This window comes from Nannospalax galili, unplaced genomic scaffold (assembly GCF_000622305.1).
Source record: "Nannospalax galili isolate Female #2095 unplaced genomic scaffold, S.galili_v1.0 scaffold85, whole genome shotgun sequence".
NCBI classification, from domain to species: domain Eukaryota; kingdom Metazoa; phylum Chordata; class Mammalia; order Rodentia; family Spalacidae; genus Nannospalax; species Nannospalax galili.
This window is the reverse complement of record NW_008358866.1, coordinates 4,177,640-4,198,781: the sequence shown is the minus strand read 5'-3', so window position 1 is coordinate 4,198,781 and position 21,142 is coordinate 4,177,640. Positions and strand designations below refer to the sequence as shown.

At 39.4% G+C, this 21,142-nt stretch overlaps 1 protein-coding gene across 2 annotated transcripts in view; it reads left to right on the top strand.

The window, feature by feature from the left end:
• The first annotated feature begins 9,185 nt into the window (after positions 1-9,185).
• Steap4 (STEAP4 metalloreductase) overlaps positions 9,186-21,142 on the top strand; it is a 26,458-nt gene continuing 14,501 nt past the window's right edge. Inside the window, exon 1 of one of the 2 annotated variants that reach the window (XM_008822509.2) lies at positions 9,186-9,440. The gene's annotated coding sequence lies outside the window, so the exon portion shown is untranslated. The remainder of the gene's footprint in view (positions 9,441-21,142) is intronic. The other variant, XM_029558360.1, reaches the window with a different exon arrangement.

Sequence of the window (21,142 nt, the reverse complement as noted above, 5' to 3'; positions counted from 1 at the left end):
ATGCTAAGATTTTAAAGCTAGATGCCAAGGTATGGTGGTACAGCTTTATCAATATATCCAACTTCATATTTTCTGCCTTCCAAGTAGAAAGCATACTGTCATCAAAACAAGAAGTTATGTATTTAAAGGCATAAATATTTTATCAATATTTCTTCATTGTACCTAATGATATCATCCAATTCTTTATAGATGGAGTGTCATTTTTAGATTTATTAAATAGAAGAATCCCCTGTCTTTCTGGGAAGAATCATGATCATTCTTCTTTGGTACCTCCCATGATTCTTATGTCAGTTCCCCGTGTCCAGGGGATTCACAGTTGATAGTAATCACCAGATTTCCTAAAATGTAATGGCTGTCCATTACATTACACATGTAATGATGCTGAAGAAACTCATGTAAAACAAATTTCACTTCATAGTTTTTTCCACTGACCTAACTATGAAAACTGAGTTTAGAGACCATCAGTTTCATTAGTAAACTCTATGCCTTAGTTTATTGATTTGAATATGAAAGTTATAACTATATTGTCAGAGAATTGTTGTTTAAATAATAATAATGTTTGTAAATTGTTCTTTATAAGAACTTTTATTACTAGTAGTACTGATGCTACTATTGCTAAACAGCCCTTAGTGGCACAGATCTGTAATGCCAGTTACTTGGGAAGGCTATCCTGGGCAACTCAGCAAGACACTGTCTCAAAATTTAAAAAGGGGCTTAGCGATGTAGTTCAGTGACAGAGCACTTGAAAGCAGATTTGGATGAGATTTAGCAAACTTCTGATGTTCAGTTAAAAATTCTTCAAATCAAAAACTTAAATGAAAATTTTTCTCCAGTTTGTAAATATTCTTCTTAGGAAATGGCCATTATGTTGTGAAGGGTGCTGGATTTAAATTCAGTGTTAAAATGGTTCTGATTTAGGTTTTTAATTGATTTTCATCATGATATAAAAATTATAACCTTCCTTGCCTCTAAAGATTCTCTCTATGGACTTTCCTTGTATAAGGTCTATTGTAATCACTGATTTACAAAATACAAGGAAGCATAAAGGAAAAACAGTCCCAAATAGCCACTAGCCCACCCAAAGCAAGCTCCTGAAGAGGACTAGTCAAGTGAGCCATTTATTTTTCCTTATTTCCTTTTTAATGATAAAAGTATGTTTTATACCAACTAAGAGTGTGTGTTTACTCCCTTCTTCCTGGCATTGTACAGATGCCACTTGCATGGCATCAGAACTCTCTCCACGGTTTCTGTGTACGTGTAGTTCCATCAGATGAGAGGGATGTGTCCAACCCTTCCATATAACGAATTATGCTGGTTTACAATTGCTGACTCCTGGGACTTAGGAAGCAATATCTCACTACAGAAACACTTTCAGGAAAAAAAAGGGGGGGGAGCCTAGGAACTCTATTATATTTTCACAAAATGCTGTTGCAGACATAGAAGATATGGAGTGGGAGAAGAAGTAATTAAATGAAAAGGTTATGGATGAAAAAGGAGTCTGAAGGAAAAAAAGCAGAACCCTGGGAACAGCCAGAGATAAAGTAGCCAAAGGCATTTGGCCTTTTCTGAGCAATTTTAGCACAAGAATGTCTGACAGTCGGGAGGGGCGGTCACTTGAGCATTCTGCTTTAGGTAGTGAAGCACAGCCTCAAAACTTCACTGCTGTGTTTTTGAAATAATTGCTTCTCAAAGACTTTCAGTTTTTACTTTCCTCTTTATAGGTTTCTATCAGTCCATCATTTTCCCTTCAAACCATTCAGTCTTCATTCAGTCAACATTTATTGAGACCTTTTTTAGCTGCCAGTCACCATTCCAAGTGTTAGATATACAGCAAAGTGTAAATTGTACAAACAAAAAAAAAAAACTAAAGTAAAATAAACTCTGTCCTCAAGACTCTGGAGTTTTATGAGCAAGGCAACCAACAGACCTGATAAATAAACAGATAACCCTGTGTTGAAAAAGGAACAAGTGTTGTGGCCATAAGGTGTAGCACAGTAAAGGGAGGTGGGCCTGGGTGGGATTCTAAGTAGGACTGCCAAGAAAAGTGGAGAAGACTTTGACCGCTAGACTGACACTTGTGTTTTTGTTCTTGGGGTGTGTGGGGTGTTGGGGGAATTGTGCATGTATGAGGGTATGGAGGCCAGAGGTCAATGTCAGACATCTTCCTCACTCACTCTCCACTTTACTTTTTGAGACAGGGTCTCTCACCCATTACCTAGGCTGGCAGGCCAACAAGCCCCCAGGATCATCCTCTATGCTTTTTCAGCTTTTTACATGGGTGCTGGACAAGAAATCTGAGTGTCATCATGTTTAAGTAGAAAGCACTTTACCCACTGTGCCATCTCTACAGTCCCTGCCACTCGTATTTTTTTAATGTGTGTTTATGGTGTGTGTGTGTGTGTGTGTGTGTGTGTGTGTGTGTGTGTGTGTGTGTGTCCATGTGTGACTATTCATGTGACTAAATACAGGAGTGCCTGTGTCACAGGGAAGTGTGGAAGTCAGAGGACAACCTCCACTGCTGGTCCTTACCTCTACTTGTTTCAAGGCAGGGCCTCTTGCCATTTACTGCTGTGCAGCCAGGCTAACTGGCCTGCAACCTTCCAGGGCTTCTCCTGTCTCTGCTCCCATCTCACTGCAGGCCTGCTGGGATCACAGATGTTTCCACTAAGGGGTTTTGAGGATTCAAACTCCTATCCACATGCTTGTATACCAAGTGCTTTATCCACTGAGCCATCTCCCCAGTTCTCCACTTGTACTTTTGAAGAATAAATATGCATGTTTCCCTAAGTGTTGCCAGCCTGTGAAATGAGCCCAATGAGCATAACATCACCGTGGTTTTCATGCAAGGAGTGGGAATTCTAAGTCTAGGAGAAAAAGGTTCTTCAATGCATCCCTTTAATGTCTTGAATTTTTCAACCATTCCTAAATTCTCTAGACATTTTAACTCTTTTAAATTATAGAAAACAACCTATAGTACTAAAATCAATTGTTTAGAAAATAATCTGAGACCATAAGATAAATCATCTATATTTGGTACCACTAGATATTATCATCATGAGAGCAAAAATGTTATTATCTTTGAAGCAATTCCACAAAAGAAAAATAAGTCTCAGCAAATAATTGATCAAAAATATGTATACTGGGTATGGTGACACATGCCTTTAATCCCAGCACTCAGGAGACAGAGGCAAGTGGATCTCTGTAAGTTCCAGCCAGGACTACACAGTGAGACCATATCTTAAAATAAAATAATTAATTAAAATAAGTTAAATTAAATTTTAAAAGGTAGGAAAATGACCTAATATTTTCTCTGCTGTTTCCCTTTGTTTTCCCTCGGTCTGTTTTATGCTAATTTAACCACTAATTCCATTTGAAAGAGAATAGGCTACACTGGTCTGAGGGGTTTTTGGTTTTGGTTTTGGTTTTTTGGATTTGTGGTCTTTTGAGACAGGGTCTCCCTGTAGCCCCAGTTGGCCTGGAACTTGTTTTGTAGACCAGGATGGCCTTATTCTCACAAAGATCCACCTGCCTCTGCCTCGAGTATTGGGATTAAAAGTGTGCACCACCACAGTGTGTGAAAATCTTACTAACCTTTGGGAATTGGCATTTGGTACAAATTGCCTGAACTGGAATTGCCTCTACCAACAGTAATAATTCCAGTAATAACAGTGGCCACCAGCCATGTTGATTCACAAGTCCATCAGCAGCTGGAGGCACCACTGTATACACCAGGAAGCCAGGGCAAAAGATGACCTGTGTTCAGGTTCTGAGCTACTTAACGATTATTTTTATTCATACTAACTTCATTTATCAAACAATTAAGTTAAAGATTTTCCCATCTCTGCAAAGTATTTTGAGCATCTTGTTCTTTGATAACATCATAACTAAGTGAGGTTACCAAGTACAATTTAAGGCACCTCCAGATTTCTGTTGGTGATAGCCAACCCATAGCCCTGCCAATATTCCCAGGGGCCTCCAAAATTAACAGACTTTCTGACCTATGGAGTCAGAGACCCACAGGAAGAGGACAAAGGCTCCTTTCCAATTTTCAATTCCCAGAAGCAGTTGTAGTAGTTCCTCAGTCTAGGTTTTGTTACTTTTTAAAATAGCATTATTGTTTGCCTCATGGACTCAACTCTTCCAGTTAACCTTTTCTCGAACCATAGTCCAGTTCCTTGGGGCATGTCATATTTTTAAACTCTTTATTATCCTTCCTGACCACCGCCTAACCTAGTCTCCAACACTGTCAATGTCTGGCATGTTTCCCCATCATTACTTTTTTTGGGTACAGGTGGGTGACAAAATGGTTGGCTTTGCTTCCTGGCCTGTGTTGGAGAGAATCCCAGAAGTTGGCTAAAGAAGGTCGATGGACTGAATTCTTTACTGTGTTCTGTGCAGTTCCAGAGAAGAGGGGAGAGACGGGAGAGAGTTCTTTTTGCCCACTTCCCAAAAGAATAGGCAAGAAACAGAAAAAGAAGTTTGCTGAGACAGGGAATTAAATTTCAGATGTGCTGGGCAGCAGCTGAGAAACTTCAGCCACAGAAGTCAGCTGTTTACCCAAGTCTCAGATCAACAACAAGAAAACACAGAAAGGGTGCTTTCAGTTGCTGTTGCTTTTGAACAACGGATATCATCCCATCACAATAGGAATATGATCAGAGAAACATGACTGAGCCCATGCCATGCCCATCCTCCCTAGTCCCATTTAATTAGTTAGGATAACATAGATAACAAACTCATGTGACGAATAAGCCCTGAGTACCCTGAAAAGACGTAGAGCTTCAACAGTTCCGGAACCTGCCTCTCCCCATCTTTGCTCTTCTTTCCCATGAGTGGTTTCTTTCTTGGACTCATTTTCTCCTCTAAGTGACCTAGGCTTATAACCTAACAGAACAACAAAGAGTATGCGGCTTTCCAGAACATTCCAGGAAGACTCTGTTCACTCAGCTCAGGCCATATGCTGTCATAGAACTTCTAACTGTGGATAAGGCTCTATGCTTTGATAGGATAGACCTAAGTAAGGTGCCTGCTCCAAGAATCCCAATAGCTGTGTCAATAGAATGTGATCCACAGGGACCAAGGTTGTGCAAGGATGTTTATGAAATGAAAATGAAGATATAATTAGCAGAAAGGGAAACACCAAGATGCAGAAAAGGAAGTCTGTTGAGATAAGAAATATTTAAAATTTTATATAACTGATAAAGCCTAGAGCAGGGAACAGCTGCAGCAATTTCCAGAAATTGAACATTGGAAAGGAATCCTTGTCCTCTGCAAAGCCAGGACCACGGGATACCTAGTGAGGCATCACAGGAACATAGAGGCTAGGCAAGAAAAGGATAAAATAGTCATCGCATCCATACTCAGAAGATCTCCAGAGGACCTGAACCTCATATCATTAGAGAGTCATACTCTTCAGTTAAGCAGAAACATCTCTAGCAATGCTCTAATTTCTTTTTCTTTCTTCCTTCCTTTCTTTTTCTTGCTTAAGTACGGGGCAGGTCTTTAAGTCAGTGAGTTTCTCTCATGTGTTAATGGTATACTATCACCCTCAGTGACAGATGGACCAGGAAAGACTCCGGGCACAGTAAACACGGAAATCCCTAAGTAGGAACTCTTTGATGGTGCATGGCATCTGGAAAGGTGCACGGTTTTGGCAGATCTGTTGATACAGCTAAAAAAAAAAAAAAAAAAATGAATCCTGCCAATATCAAATCCTTGGGTACTCAGGTCTCTGACATCTTTTGGGAAACTTAATTTTCCCTTATAGCAAGGATTTAAGGAAAAACTAGGAGAGTTATGAATAGTGGGTCTCCTCCTAGGCCTAAGGTGATAATCAATCTTTAAACCACAAGGTAAATAAGTCAAGTGCCTCTCAAGTTTAATACTAATAAAGGAAATTTCTCCCATCCTTCATATCCCAGTAATTCAATCTTTCTTTTCTGGGACTCTGGTTGCCTTCAGCAAAGAAAAGAGCTTACATAACTGAAATATATTTGCCTCTCATAACAATCAGGTTCTAAATATTTTCACCCACCTAATAAAGATAAATATTAAAAAGAATGTTTCTATTAATAGTTGGAGGCTACATTTGAGAATATGATTGTCCACAATGTCAGTTCATGATGAATCCAAACCTGATTTAGAAACCAAAGTCCCTGCTCCAAAGATCCTAGCTGTCTGCTTCTGGTAGTAAAGCAGTCTTTAAGGGTTCAGCTAATAAGGTTCCCACACATGTTAATAATAGATGAGCAAGTCATCACCACTTGTACCCGCACCTGCGTGGAACACTGAACTGGGAGACCTAGGAGAAGAGGGCAACGTTGAGCGAGACCGGAAACCAAACGGGGAGTCCCTGAAAGGGAAATGCTTTGTTTCATTTGGTTTCATGTTTTGTTTTTATTTGTGTGCTGATTGGCTAGTTGGATTTTTAAGACAAAAATCTCACTAAATAGCCCAAACTGGCTTGGAACTTGTGGTCTTCTTGGCCTCAGAGTCCTAAGTGATGGAATTACAGGCCGGCACCACCATAAAGAAAAAAGCTTCATTTTCATCTACAACAAAGGTTTAAGGAAAAACTAAGAGAGTTATGAATTGTGTGTCCTTCCTAGAACTAAGGAGAAAATCAGTCTTTAAGCTCGCCAACGTAAAGTACCAACTCTTTTCAGAAAAAGCAAATAATGTATTCTAAACCCAGTATGAGAAACTATGACCTGGGACCCCAGATTCAATGTTCCTCCACAGCAAAGGTTACAGAAAAGAAAATCATGAATCATGAATCGCAAAATACAAAGATAGCATCCTCAGGTAGATTGGCTATAGAAAGACTGGGAAATTCATGTGATTTCAACAAGGTCTTTATACATTCTTAGTTTGTAGGGTTGGTGGAGTCCGGGTGTGTCAAACTTGGTAACACATTTCAAGAGTTTATCATTATCTGCTTGTTCATATAGAGGTATATAGTAAATGGCTATTTAAAGATAGCCCAAGATAATTTCAGTTCTTGATCTACATAATCACTAGGTTCTATTCAAAGTCAAGAGGTCTTCAGGGTTGATAACATAGATGCAAATTCCCAGAATTTCAGTTTACAAACTACAAATCAGTCAAGTACCTCTTAAGTTTACAAATAAAGGTCATGTATTACCATTACTTATTATTGTAAGCTATGTCACCAAAGGCATAGGAGAGTCTCTTAGCCAGATAACCTTTGGATTCTTATAACTCATGCCCCTATTTATTTTGAGTGGACTTGTGTATAACATGACTTCCACAAGAAATGCACAGAGGAAGAAAATGTGGGGGTCAGAATGCCTGGTGTCCTAGGCAACTGTCATTTCACAGTAACTGTTTCTTATTCCACTGGCAACTAACCAATCTGCATTCTAGATGTAAATATCAGGGTCAGTGTGTCAAGAATCAGGTTTCTGTATCCACAGGCTTAAAGCTAGATGTTACACCACGGACAAATTATCAGAGCAAAGCACTTCTGCCCTCCTGGACTCTGCACTCTGAAGCCCACTGTCTTTCCAGTCATCTCTCACTCAGCCAACTAGTCTGCAAACTACAAGGCCTCTTAGTGACATGGCCATAAGCCTTCTCCCCTTGGCACATACTCTTTTCTCATCTATTAGTTTTCAAACTAAGAAAATTGAGTGCTACCAAACTGATGAATCAATACTTTCTTTCTTTTTTTTTTTTTTTTGGTCTTTTTGAAACAGGGTTTCCCTGTAGCCCCAGCTGACCTGGAACTCAATTCTTTTCTGATATAAGAATTCTATCAGATGAGCTCTTTGCAAAATACAAGAATTGGCAGCACATTTATAATTAACAAGTACAGTGAATACTCAAGATGTACATAGTACTATGCTAGATGTGATGGAAAATTACAGGTGAGGAGATACAAACATAAGTTTCTTGAAGAGAAAGCTATCCTAACCACTGCATTAAAAGTATAAAGTATATTGAATGAAGAAAGAAGTTATTTAATCAAAACTAGTGGCTCAGAGAAGACCGTTTGGACAACATGGGGTCTCAGATGACTCCACAAGATGCATCTGGAAGTGTTGCAATCCAGGCAAAGTAGAGTCTGACTCAAAAGTGCTGGGAACACATCTCCTAAGAGACTGAATTGAACCTTGGCACAAATGCCAGGAGGCTACAACCAGATGGTTAAAGAAGTTGCTTTAGAGTGCAGATTTTGGGAATGCAAATAGGTTTTCATGATTCTTTACATCTTAAATTACCATGGTTGTGGCTTTCAGTGCCTCTGTAGAAAGATACACCAATCCAACTGCATACAAGTTCAGCTTTCCATATCCATGGCTTTATCTTCTATGAATTCAACTGACTGTGAATCAAAATTATTTACAATTTTCTCATCTGTTCTTAATGTGTAGACACTTCTTTATTGTCATTATCCCACAAGCAATAGAGTGTAATGCCTATTTACACAGCATCTGCATTGTATCATTACCATCTAGAGATTATTTAAAATAAAGGAAGGCAAGGCATGGTGGCACATGTCTTTAACCTGAGCACTTAAGACACAGAGGTAGATGGATCTCTGTGAGATTCAGGCCAGCCTGGCCTACCTAGTTTCAGGCCATCTGAGGCTAAGAGCAGACCCTGCCTCTAATAATAATAATAATAATAATAATAATAATAATAATAATAATGGTAATAATAATAATGCAGAGGAGGAGGTGCATCAGTTGTCCAAGGGCCTTGAATATCCTTAGGTTTCTGCATCCACTGGGGTCTTGGAGCAATCTCTTTCCGACACACAGAGACAAAAGCATATGATAAGGCATCTCCATCCCTCTTTCATTTGGGTAATTTCTTTGGAATGGTTAGGCAATCTAAATTAGTTAAGAAAGACCTGAAAAGTCAAGACCATCCACGCTGACTCCCTAAGAACGCAGGGCTCCAGGCAGCGGGGAAAGATGCCACCTTTTATCTGAACAGAGACAAGACAGCAACAAGAGGGATGCCTAGAAGCCTCGCCTAGGAGCTGTTTTCTCAGCTGCCCAGAGGCCTCTGGCTCCCACAGGAAAGGAGCGCTCCTTGGCACCTCCAAAAGGCATATTAGCTTGGGATGCTGCGATCCCCAAGGGCCCGCGAAAATCCCTTATAAGCCCCACCCAGCCACTCTCTCGCAAGCGGAAAGCGCTCACTTCTGCAAGCTAGAGCAACACAGAAAATTCTGGTCCTTCCAGCTGCGGGGGATTCCCAGGTTGAACTCTTCCGGGAAAGCTTGCTTCACCACTTGTCTTGCGAAATCTAGCGGGCCCTCCCTCCTCTCTCTGGCTTCTTATTCTGCAGAGCCTGAAGCCAGCGCTGAGCTAGAAAGGCTCACAAACTTGGCAGGGCAGGCCTCACGGGCAGCGTGCACCACCTGCAGCAGCGCAGAGCCGACCGCCCTGGGGACGCCTCTCCAGCAGGTGGGTCACTTTGCAGGCTATTCCTCTGTTCCTTTCCCATGGGACTCCAATCCTTTCTCAGCCTCAGCCCAACTCCAACCGCTATTTCCTGGATGGCATTGCCCAGCCCGCTCACATTGAGATGTGTGTAAACTACCCAGTGTGTCTGGCATCCATTCCCAAAAAAAGTCACGAGAGGCTGCAGCAGGATCAGTTAAGCAATTTAGCCAATTTCTACCTTCGTGCAGGTGTATTGTTCATCAAGGTGCAGGAGACTCCAAGGGGTCGATTCTTTCTCTGTCTAACTTGTGGATTTGTACAAATCCATCAGATAGAAGCCTGTAAGAATGTGGGTTGACAGTTCAACACTCAGTTCTGAGGCCTTTATGGATAGCAGAACTTGGACAAAGTCTCTCTTCCCTGATTTTGATTTACACATTTTTAAGCAGTTTAGTACTGCTTGTCTTTCCAGAGGAATGCTGTTTAATACTGCCAGGAGAAAATAAAGCCTTGGTTCTCTGTCAGAAGCAGGTCAAAGGTGGTTTGGGGAGTTGTTTTTTGTTTATTTGTTGGTGGTGATGGGGTTTTTCTCTGAATGGTAATTTGAACACTTTCTTTAAAATATAATTGGTGTGTCCTGGAAAGCAAATTGTTTGAAGCTTGGAGGGAGGGGTGTGGAGAATTCTACCCCTACCTCTGTATTCTAGTCCTAGCTCGATATACCAGCCTCAGTTCCACAGATGTAAATTGAAAAGCCATCAGTCCAGAGAATCTGAAAAGTCTAGCTCTAACAAGGTAAAAAGCCACATGATTTAAGATGCCTCAGGTTTGAAAGGTGTTGAAAGGCTTGCTAATGCTACAGGTATAACTGCGTAATTGCTTTTCATAATAATGCAGGCTCCATTTTTATAAGGAAACTACCCAGCTGTTCCCACAGGAGCATCTTAAAGTTCTACCACATTTATCATTCAGAGAATACTCTGAAACCATTCTTCAGCCTTGCTATGTGAGACTGTCCTATTCTGTATAAATGGCACGCATATAAATGTCACTCAAACGAAAGAACATTTTTTCCTGGTACAGTAGGTGTAATTTTATAAAATGGCACATTTATTTGAAGCAGTAACTTTTTGAGATATGGCCTTTGCAAGGCCCTGGGTTTTTCAGAACGCTGTGATTTAACACGGTATGAAATCCTACCTGCATGCATTCTACTGGCATGGCAAACACCACCAGCCCAGAAAACAGGATGAAGCACTCTCCATTATCAGACTTCAAGGTTGTAAAGTAAATGGTACATGTGTATGTAGAAATTGGGTCACAGCACTTTCTCCATTTGGCCACATTTATGGTTTTTCTCAAATTCACATAGCAACTGGCAGTTATGAAACCAGCATAGACAAGGCCTGACCTCTAATTTGAGAATGGTTTCCAGTCTTTCTTAAGCTTGCTAACTGTTGTTTGGAAGGAACCAAACAGACTTTTTTTAAAAAATTGTTCATTTATGCCAGGCATGGTGGCACACGCCTGTAGTCCCAGCACTCGGGAAGCAGAGGCAGGAGGATCTTTGTGAGTTCAAGGCCACCTTGGTCTATATAGTGAGTTCCAGACCAGCAGGGCTGCAGGGAGACCTTGTCTCAAAAAGACCAAAAAGAAATTGTTCATTTATTTGTATTTAGCTTATGTGTATGAGTATTTTGTCTGCATGTAAATGCACCTTTGTTATACAGACAGTTGTTACCCACCACATGAGTACTGGGAACGGAACCTGGGTCCCCTGCAAGAGCAGCCAGTGATCTTCACCACTGAACTATCTCTCTAGCCACCCAAATTGACTTTTATAAGCTAGTAAAAAAACTGAAAACTCAAGGCTCTGCACTGTTTTGTGAACAGCTTTAAACAAATAGCTTCATTTGTCATAAAATGTAAAAGTAAAGTAATTAATCACTCTGCATTACATTATCTCTTGAAGAACTATCCCTAAATTGCCCTATATCGTTTATACCATTATTTAAAGGGTGTAGATTTTGTTTTCAAAGAGTAGATAGCTGATTCTGCAGTCACAAAAACACTTATCAGTGTTTCATGATCCTCTCTAGTTCCCATCATGATAAATTTAGGGACTGGAGAGATAGCTCAGTGGGTAAAGTATTTGCTATGCAAGCATGAGGACCTGAGTTCAGATCTCCAGCACTCAGGTAAAAGCTGGTTGTGCTGGCATACACCTGTAATCTCAGCACTGGGGAGGATCCAAAGAGGATCCCTGGAACTGGTCTTGACAAATCAGTGAGCTCTAAAGTTTACTGAGAGTCTGTGAGCAGAAGAAGGGCTAGGTGGGAAGAGGAAGGGAATCAGCAGAATGGGGGAGGACAAGAGAGTGTAAGGAAGAGAGGGCGTGAATATGATTGAAATACATTATGTGCATTATGGAAATGTCATAATGAACCCCATTATTATACATTAATTATATGTGTTAATAAAAACATTTTAAGGGCCGAGAGAGATGGCTCAGTGGTTAAGAGCACTGTCTGTTCTTGCAGACGACCTGGCACCTGCATGACAGCTAACAACCATCCATAACTCCAGTTCCAGGGAATCCAAATCCCTCTTCTGACCTTGCAGGCATTGCACAACACAGGTGCACTTACATACATGCAGGCAATACACTCATACACATAAAATAAAAATAATAAAGTTTTTGGGTTTGGTTTATTTTTTTGTTTTTTTTTTGTTTTTTTTTTTTTTTTTTTTTTTTGTCTTTTTAAGACAGGGTCTCCTTGTAGCCCCAGATGTCCTGGAACTCACAGAGTAGACCAGGCTGGCCTCAAATTCACAAAGATCCACCTGCCTCTGCCTCCCAAGTGCTGGGATTAAAGGCGTGCACCACCACGCCTGGCTAATAAAGTATTTAAAAAAAAAAAAAAGAAACACATTTTAAAAATACAGGGAATAGAGAGATAATCCATCTGTTAAGAGCACTGGCTGGTCTTTCAGAGGTCCTGGGTTCAGTTCCTAGTACCAACATGGCAGGTAACAAATGTCCATAATTCCAGTTCCAAGGTATCCAATGCCTTCTTCTAGCCTTTAAGGACATTGTTCACATGGATGCAGTGATCATACCTAAAATAAAAATAAGTAAATCCAAAAAAAATTTAAGTGCTCCAGGAAGACACCTAACAGCAACATCTGGCCTCCACACACATGTGCACATACATGAACAGATGCACATGCATATATTAGACATATATACACACAACTAAATAAATGAATATATTTTTATCAGCTGCTACTAAAAAATCATTTTCTTGGAAAAATCTAGACTGATAAACTACTAGCTAAACAAAATTAAAAAAAAAAAACCAGCAACAACACAATAGCCCTTCAAAGCTGAAGGGTTTGTCAAGGTACCTCACTGAGCTTTATCTGTATTGTCTTCTGAGGAGGTCATTTGTTAAGCACATGCGGCTAGACTTGTCCATAATTCCTACCACAAAAATCAGGACTAAGCCATGCATAAGTTTTCTAGATGGGCTTTAACCTTTTTTTTAAAGTTTAGGCTAGATAATAATAGAAATAAGATTTCCAACAAGGCCTCTGACATTTCCTGTTTCTGTTAACATCCAAAGAGAATGGCTCATTAGTTGGTTATGAAGACTTCTCAAGCAGTTCTATGTGATATGTTAAACTTACTTTAAAAAAAATTTTCAGTGACTTTTAGGTCATTTCCAAAATGGTTTTAATTAACATTTGTTCTTTTGGTAAGAAGAAATCTGTACTTCAAAGAATAAAACTAAATAAATAACTACAGGAAAGCTTAAAGCAACATATGGTATGAAAATTACTTGGTGTATATATTTCTTCTAAAGTTATTGAAGAATAAAGAACAAAGAATGCTTGTGCTATTTGAAGATTGTCTTTGAGAAATATGTGATTGTAAAAAAGAGTGCACTGATCTACTAAAAGAAATACTTTCACTGTAATTAAATAGGCAGGACATTGACATCCAATCTAAATTCTTCACTATGTTCAGAGTTTATTCAGTCATATCTGGAGAGGTCTTTCTGTGTTGTACTTTGACAGTAGTGTATTTCTGAAAGGTCATTTTGATATATATTTCTTAAAAATATAGATTACATAATCATTCCTACATCAGAAGGCTCACTTTTCTTTTTAAAAGGAAAGAAAATGTATGCAAAGCGTAATTTTGAAAAGTTAGGAGCTATAGCCAGGTGTGGTTGCTCATGCCTTTAATATCAGCACTTAGGAGGCAGAGGCAGGCGGATCTTTTGTGAGTTTGAGGCCAGCCTGGTCCACTCTGTGAGTTCCAGGACAGCTGGGGCTACAAGGAGACCAAAAAGAAAAAGAAAAAGAGAAAAGTTAAGAGCCGTAATTCAGAATTAAAAGAAGACTAAAGGGTAACAATCTAATTAAGTAATACACTTCAGAAAGAGTTGTTAGTAGGGCTGGAGGGTTCATCTGTTAAGAGCTCATATTAGTCTTGCAGAGAACCTGAGTTCAGTTCCCAGCGCCCATATTGTGTGGCTCACAACTCCAGCTCCAGGGGTGTCTGAGCCTCTGCAGACACCTGCACTCACAAGCGTGCGCGCACACACACACACACACACACACACACACACAATTAAAACTAGAATACTCTTTAATGAGTTGTTAGTAGAACAAAAGCTAGACTGTCTTTTTGGCATCAGCATTCACAGGGAGGAAAATGCATTAAGAATGAAGTTAGAGGTTCCAGTGCGTCTTTAGTGGGCAAGTGCATTAGCATTGTGGACTGTGGGAGCACATGGGGATTATTAATATTTGACAGGAATTATGGATCTTTCAGAATCTATACTTGTTCTTTTTACAATGTGGAAATTCTGAACTTAACTTTGAGCCTAAGTTAAAAGAGAGCTGAAGATACAGTGACAGATTTTGCTAACTGTTCTTGTCCTGTTTCCTAGCAGAGCAGAGTCCTTGATCCAGGCTCCCATTCTCTGCAGGTTCCTCTACTCTGGCCCTTACAGAGTGTGGCAGTAGATTGGCTGTAAGCTGTCCTCTCCCTGAGTACAGCGTTTCAAGCCACATTATAGTTATGCCTGAGTTAAGGAACAGCCTGACTCTCAACATTTAAGACCAAGAGCAGACCCGAAATCTGTGAACCTGTTCCTTCAAATGTCTCTAGGGACTGTGCTCCTGAACCTGCAGAGACCTTGCCTCATTCTTTTATTGAAACAGTATATCCAACATGAAATGTTGAACTAGATAGAAGTCAGGACCCTGTCTTTTCAGAAATCTTGGCCTCTGATTCTTAGACCTAAAATATCACACACACAACAACAAGGAGATTTCTCATTTTTTGCCATGATAAAATCACCCAACTTTCAGCCCTTTTGATATGGACAACCCCCATTCATTCACTATCTTGGGTGGAAGGCAAGGAAGGATCCTGAAGGATCAGAGGAACACATGGCTCAGTGAGCTTGGTTGCATTAAAAACAGTAACCTTTTGCTTCAAGGTTAGGTAAAAGTCTTTAGGGCAGATTATGTCCATATTGTGAAAGTCATTCTTACACTTGAGGACAGTGACTATCTGGTAGGTCACTTCCTCCCTTTGCCTAACACAGTGCCTGGCACAGAGAAGCCGTTCAGTAAATTTCCTGAAAATATGAAGCCTTATCAAGTCCTTGTTGAAAAGATGCACACAGTTGAATATGAATGCTACCCGTACTCTTTATTAATGTATTTATTTGTTTCATTTTTATTTTATGTGTATGAGTGTTTTGCCTGCATGTATATAAGTGTACATGTGTACAATGCTAGCAGAGGCCAGAGGAGGGCACCAGATAACCGGGAGCTGGAGTTACCAACAGTTGTTAGAAGCAATGCGGGTGCTAGGAATTGAACCCAGGTTCTCTGGAAAAGCAGTCAGTGCTTTTAACCATTGAACTATCTTTCCAGCACTGCTACCTGTACTTTCAGTTAACTGGGTCAAAGTCCAAATTTTAACTACCTGGCATTGGGAGGAAATTTAAAATTGTTTTCTACTTCAAAGTACATAAAATAATTGAAATTATTATAATTAGTTTTGTAAATAGAAGAAACTCTAAAAAGCTTGGTGTTTTATTTACTTTCAATTTAGTAATCCTATCATTATAATACTGGCTAATTTTCACAATAAATTTATTATGGATTCTAATTCGTTTAAAGAGTGATGTAATATGGTTTTGGCATTTAAAGTCATGAAGATTGGAATTACAAATTTGTTCAAATTTTAACTAGTTTAGCCTAATAATACCTGAAAGCCTGGCATAATATATAAAGCACACTGAACAGTTCAAAAGAACTTACTTGTATCAAAATAATCTGAGAGAGAGAGAGAGAGAGAGAGAGAGAGAGAGAGAGAGCTGTGCTTCTAGGTAATTCTCCTTCAGTATCAAAGTTCAAAGGCAGTTTTTCTATCATGTTCAATTCCATGGCAAGGTGGTACAGGAAATGGAAGGAGGCTAAGGCAAAGGCAGTTACATTGGTAATTGGTTCATTACAGTCATAATAAAACTGTGCCAGCTGCACATTTTTCCTGCGATTGAGATCCTAAACTATCCTTGCTGTAGTTTTGAGTCATGGAAGATATTTCTTTGATGAAAGTAGTACACAAATGTTTCCCTTAGGAAGCAAGAGTCTAAAGATATCAGATTTACAGCCAAAATTGTGTTGACCTCCCTAAATGAGGAAGACAGGGCCTAGGGATTTTGTTGGGTGGTGGAAATCACATGGATTGTTTTCATAAAGAACCTGGCAGTATATGGGAAATAGATACCCCTAAGAAAAGAGATTTAGACCTAAGGTATAATCGGGATAAGTAAAGTGGTTTCACCTTTTAGTCCAGTTATTTTCCCATCTCCATGGACACATGCCATATTGGGGGAAGAAGGCGATAAGAGGTAGGGAAATTATCACTCAGTCACAGAGATGTACAAATATATAAAAGCATCTAGTAATCTTCCATATGACCAAGTAAGAAAATGCTACAAAGTGTCAAATATTGCTTCCCTCTTAAGCTGGTTACAAATGCACCTTTTAGTTTTTTAGTCAGGGTCTTTCTGTGTAGCCTTTGGCTGGCCTGATTACTCCTATGTAGCTCAGGTTGACCTTGAACTCATAGAAATCCTCCTTCCTCAATTCCTCAGTGCTAAAGTTGCATGTGTGCACCACCATGCCTGACTTTCAAATCAAACTACTTTCAATAATTTTTGTAAAGGTAGCCTTACTTCCACAACAATTAATACATACATACTCATTTTCCCCTCTGTCTGGAACAAAGTGATCACTTAGATAAAAGATACCAGACAAAATGCACCATCTTAGTCAAATCTGAATTTCATACTAACAGTGTTTTAGTATAAGTGTGCTTCAAATATTGCAAGGGTTATAGTTGCTCTAAATATTACGTGCTATGTAGCTGAAATTCAAATTTAATTTGGCATCATATATTTTCATGTGTTAAGTCTGGCATCCCTTAGTTGACTGGCACCTCCTTAGAGAGATGCATGCTGACCAGCACTCAGAATTACACTGCCCCTCTCTCTCACAGCAATTTTATTCTATAACCTTGTTCTGTATTCTTCAGAGCACTTACTACCATGCCAAACTATCCTATTTATTATTTATGTGTACATTGTTCAATTTTCTTGAACATATACAAGTCTTGAAGCATACAAATTCAGAATCCTGACTTTCTACTTTCAAGGAGTTAAAACTTTATAAGATGTCAGTATTCTTTATTTCACTTCCAGTGGGTCTGTATGCTATCACACCAAACAGAGTGTGTGTGTGTGTGTGTGTGTGTGTGTGTGTGTGTGTGTGTTTCTCCAGAGGGCATGTTTAAGGTATCATTTCAGGATCTAAAGCAGCATTTGGAACAGGACATGGTACACAGGAGGCAATCTGTGAATATTTGGTGATGGAATATTCAAAGTAAAAAAATAAAACTTTTTAAAAAGACTTTTGAAAAGTATTACCCTTGAAAACAGAATTATGTCTGACTATAAGGGCTAAAATTTAAATTGCGCATTTATATTTTCAGTTAACTTATGAATAAAGATTGAGTCATCCAAGAAAGCAGAAGCATCCATTGATTATGGGCACATTGCTTTTTAAAATAAAATGCCATCAGTGGTCTTTTTAAAACCAAAGTCTCTGGCTTTAAGATAGTAATATGTAATGTGTAGTCAGTAAAATAATGTATGCTCAAATGTGAATGTTTGTTTTTCCTAAAGAGCCTTGAGCACACTAAGTACTGGGATAGCTCAGTGAATAAATTGGATGAGGGTTTATTCCAAGGCATCAGTGATAAAGGATTTTATGCTTTTTAAAATAGTTTTTGCTCTCCAGTTGTCCCTGGATTATATTAAAATAAATACTGTGCCCCCCAAGAATGCAGCCAGCTGCAGCGCTCCCTCCTGCACCTTTGCCTTAAGATAAAAGGAAACACTTGATTGATAGGCTTCAGCTCATTACAAATACGTTATCACCTCATCTAGGCTTTCACAGAGGGATGAAATCCAGAAGTAATAATAAAGGGCAAAAAGTTACTATTAATAGGCATTAAATTACAGTGAACAGTCCTGGTGTGTAGGTAAGTGCACATGTGTCCTGCGATGCCAACAGAGGACAGAAGGGGCCGTCAGAGCCCCTGGAACTCGAGTTTTGGACAGTTAGCTGCCATGTGGGTGCTGGGATTTGAACCAGGGTCTTCTGCAAGAACAACCAGTGTTCTTAACTGCTGAACCATCTCTCCAGTCCCCAAACTGACTTTAAAAGTGATTTCAACTAAATGATTAACAAGAGGTTGTGCTTTCTATGTGTGAGATGCTATTAAGGAACTACCTATGAGACTTGGGAAATTTCTTTAAACTATAACTTCACAATTTTGGAAACACGACTCTGTAAGATTTAATTGACAGAATGACAGAGCAAAGCTCCCTGCAGTCAGACACCTAGTCTTGAGTCTGACATGCCTTCATTCTGTCCCTTGTGAGATTTGCACACTCAGGCCTCACTTTGCCTTTGGTCTTTCATAAAAATACGAATTCTAGCCTTACACTCAAGGTTACAGGGGAATGTTGTGAAGGAGGTGAAATATTTCTGCAACCTACTATTATAATTTTAATACCCTCCATCCTCTGCCTTCCTCCTCCCTGCCTCTGCTTTTCCAGAAAAATAAAAATAGCCTTATCTTTTTTCATTTCCAGTAATTCTCAACCATAGATACTCTTTAGAATTGCTGGAAGCTTTTTTGTTTTTGTTTTTGTTTTTTTTTTGGTGGGAGAGAAAGGAGTTTGGCTTTTTAGTTTCAGATGCTCAGGCTATACTTCAGATCAATTGGTCATTAGCTTAGGAAGTAGCTCCCTAACACTTTAGCAGTTCCCCCAGATAATTCGGCAAGAAAAGAGAACCACTGAAAGTGGGCCATTACGTGAAAGCTAACAAAACAGCTAACCAAAGGTCTAAAACAAGGGTTCTCAATCTGAGCTACACATTAGAATAACCTGGGGGACCTTTATTAGAAGCCAAGAAAATAATGGTCAGGCTCTGCCCTCCTCCAAGTCAGGGTGGATCCAGATCCTGAAAGAGTCTGGTCTGTGTGTGTGTGTGTGTGTGTGTGTGTGTGTGTGTGTGTGTGCACGCAAGTTCTCTCCTGATTTAGATGTTATATTAGTTACTCTTCTGTTGCTGGGACAGAAACATCATGACCAAGAGAACTTATAAAAGGAAGAGTTTATTTAGCTTATGGTTCTAAAGGGAAAAGAGCCCATCAGGGTGGGGAGGCACGCACCAGAGGTGGCTGGAGTAGAAGCAGAAGCTAAGCTCTCACATCTTCAAGCAAGCACAAGAAGCAGAGAGAGTGACTGGAGATCCAAGAACTCTCTAAGCCCGTCCCCAGTTATGTGCTTCCTCCAGCATGGCCACACCTTCTATGACCTCCCAAAACAGCACCACCAACTGAGAACAAAATGTCCAGATACCTGGAGCTTATGGGCGACATTTTCATTGAAACCACCACAGATGTGCTCCAGGGGTTGAGAACCACTGTTTCCTGGTATAACAGTTTTTGGAAATATATGCATTTCCACAGTCCTTAATGATCCTAAGAAAGCTTTAGTGGCTGAAGAAAGACAGGAGAGTGTGGTGGGAAGATGCCTGTATGTATCATAGATGTCCTTTCTCCTCCCTTACTCTTCCAAGCCCACTGTGGATAGGTCCTCTCTGCCCTCCTTATGAGGGGTTCCAGCATTCTGCTTCCTGTTGTTAAAAATTGTTTGTTGTGCTAGTGATAGTTTTGTTTCTATATTTTATATGAAACTTATTTTTTATACTTTTAGTGTGCATAAATATGTAAAATGTGGGTGAGATTAAAAAAACAAGATTCTTAATGATATGTAGAAATAACAAATATTGCCTTTACATAAAAGAATTTGAATTTTCTTTGGCATTTTCAGAATTAAGGAAATTATAGGAAGTCTTGGCAGTTAATTATTCCTTTTATCAGTATCTGTGCCAGAGAGGGGAAGATTTTCTTTCCTTTTCCTTCTAGAAATGGTATTACAAATGTAAGTATTTACATATTTTCTTCTTTGTTCTATGAAATCTTTGGATGAAACAAATGGCCCATTTTCTAATTTCAAGGCAAGAAAGTGACCACTTTCTAGAAGAGCTGTGGTTCGGGTGCTGATTCTTCTCACTAAAGAAATGGAGCGGAAGGTCTGTTCCAAGGTGTCAGTGGTGAAAGGTGTCTTTGGTACCTGACTGCTGGTATACAGAGGAATGAAAATTCTGTCTTTCAAATTATCTTCTAAATAAGTCTATGTTCATAGTCCATCATACAACTTAACACTTATGTCCCGTCATTAGCTCACTGTCCATTACTGTTATTATGTTTTTGTATGAATTAATATTTGTGTGTATGTTTATGTGCAGGGGTTATGTAGACACAGGTGTGGGCAGAAACATGTGTATGTGCATGTGTGTAGAGACTACAAAGTCAATCTCAAGTGCTGTTCCTCAGGAGACATTCACCTTGGGTATTTTTGAGACACATCTCTCGTTGGACCAATTAGGCTAGGCAGCAGTCCCTAGTCACCTCCCTGTCTCTGCCACCTCAGACATGGGATTATGAGCATGCTCCATACTTAGCTTTTTAAATGGATGCTGAGGGACAAACTCAGGTGCTCGTGTTTGCACAAGATTTATCAACTGAGCTATATATAACTAAGCTCAGTGAATTAATATTTTAACCCAGACTACATCTTACCTCCCAAAAATTCAACTACTTTTTGCTGTGAATTTGGAATTTTTAAAGTGATGATTTTTTAAAGTAAAGTACGTAAAATAATTTTTGAATATGTGTAAAAGATTATTATACAAATTCTATGGAAAAGGGAACTAGAATAGCTATAATAGTTTTAGAAAAGAATATAGTAGGAAGAACTACTCTATCCAGTTTCAAGAATTACTATATATGTGTGCACGGCCATTAATATTGTGTGGTACAGGCAGAGGAGCAGGTACATAGACCAGTGAGCAGCATAGAGAACCCAGAAGCTGACAGATACTACATGGACAACTGATTTTTGGCAAAGGTATCAAAGCAATTCAATAGAAAATGATGGAATTTTCAGCAAATGGTAGGGAAACAATTAGCTAGCACTTTCAAGCACAAAATA